This window comes from Protobothrops mucrosquamatus, unplaced genomic scaffold (genome assembly GCF_001527695.2).
Source record: "Protobothrops mucrosquamatus isolate PMUCROS unplaced genomic scaffold, P.Mucros_1.0 scaffold8365, whole genome shotgun sequence".
NCBI lineage: Eukaryota > Metazoa > Chordata > Lepidosauria > Squamata > Viperidae > Protobothrops > Protobothrops mucrosquamatus.
The window spans coordinates 10,686-12,572 of record NW_015394161.1 but is presented as its reverse complement, the minus strand read 5'-3'; the positions used below and the strand labels follow the sequence as shown (position 1 = coordinate 12,572).

Sequence of the window (1,887 nt, the reverse complement as noted above, 5' to 3'; positions counted from 1 at the left end):
ATCAATATTCTTTCATGCTGGCCTTTAGCTAGAAACCAAAATACTGTAACACTATAACAAAATGGCATTTTTCAAACACAGTTTATGATAAAATAAAATCCCTCTTCTTTATCACTATTTTCCTTTCCAGAAAAAAATATCAGCAAGATGAACAGAATCATTCATCTGTCCTTGGCCTTGATAGTGTTTTCCCTCATCAGCCATGGCCACCATGATGTCGATCATCACCACGATCATCATGACCCTCAAGCTGCTATCAAGTTCCAGAGCAATATTGCTCATTTTGCAACTGAATTCTACAAAATATTGTCTGCAAGATCACAGGACAAGAATATTGTTTTCTCACCCTGCAGCATTTCTATATTGCTTTCAGTTCTGTTGTTCGGGGCAAAATCAAGCACCCATGCAGAGATTTTAAAGGGCCTTGATTTCAACTTGACACACATTCAGGAAGATGAGATCCACCAGAGGTTTCATGATCTTCTCCATCTGGTCATACACTCAGAGAATGATTTCAAGCTGGATATTGGACAGGGCCTGTTTCTAAAGGAAGGCATACAACCATTGCAGACATTTTTAGATAAGATTAAGGAATTCTATGATGCAGAAATCCAAGCCACAAAGTTTCAGGAACCAAAAGAAGCTGAAAAACAGATCAATGATTATATAAAGAAAAAAACACATGGAAAAATTGTGGAACTAGTCAAGGATCTTGACCCAGAAACTGTCTTTGTTCTCACAAACTACATATTCTTTAAAGGTAACTTGCACAGAGAAAAGTGATGATTCCACCACTAAAGGAAATAACCAAAGATGCTATTGAGGCAGAGTAAAGTTTTTTGAGTTTGGTGAAACAAGGGTGGAATTGCTCCAGTTCAGAAAAAAAACAAACCTAATTTCCAATCAATACAAAGTACATGCATTGAAAAACTAGCCCAGTACAGAAATTTAAGTATCTTATCTAGGTCTCATGTAACTACTTCACTACAGGGGGTTGTACGAAACAGAAACTGTGTATTGTTTGTAACTAAATTACATGGTTTTTCACTTCTGGGGAACTATTTTAGGAATGGTGTTCCAATTTTTTAAAGGTACCTAAGAGCCCTTTTACTCAAAGTGTCATAATTGATATTATGTCAGAATAGTGGCCATTATTCCAATTCTTCATAAAATTGGATTATAACTGCAACTAAAATGCACTCTTGTAGAGTTTAAAAACAAACAAAGAAAGAAATGAATAGACTGCTCAAAAGAAGTCTGCTTGATATAAGATCATAAGCTGCACATCTCTGTGTGTGAATAGCGTATAGGTCCTTGCGGCTGTGCCTATTTTAGAATGGGTGTTAAATCACCTTTGTTAAATCATCAACAAAGACTTAAATAAAATAGATCATGGAAGAAGGAACACAGCCCTTTTCTTCTGACAGCAAGGCAGGAGCTTCATTGCTTCACTGCCTAACCAGCATTTTCTGCAGATGTGCAGAAATCGTCCCATCTTCATCCCATCTTTGCAAATGCTGGTCAGCATAAGCAAATGAATGCAGAGCATCTTACTAATTAAATCATGCCATCTTTTTTGCCTCAGCAAAGAAGATCACAGCATCTTCTTTTTTCATATAAAATTTTTATTATTTTCATCATAAGAAAAAAACACATCACAAGTACTTCACAATATTATATAAAAAAACCCCACCCCCCACCCACCGGACTTCCCAAACCTAATCCCAGGATAGTATTCAAATATAAGTAAACAAATATTAATATCCCTAACCCCACAAAGTATAGATGGACCATTTCTGGCTTTTTTGCCTTCATCAGTTAGCCATACCCTTTATGGGATTCGAACCTGGGCAGTTATACATACTAGTCAGTGATTTAGTCACTGAG

General features: G+C 36.4%; 1 pseudogene; it reads left to right on the top strand.

Annotated features, from left to right (window-relative positions):
• The first annotated feature begins 147 nt into the window (after positions 1-147).
• Positions 148-1,887, top strand: part of LOC107300764 — a 5,421-nt pseudogene continuing 3,681 nt past the window's right edge.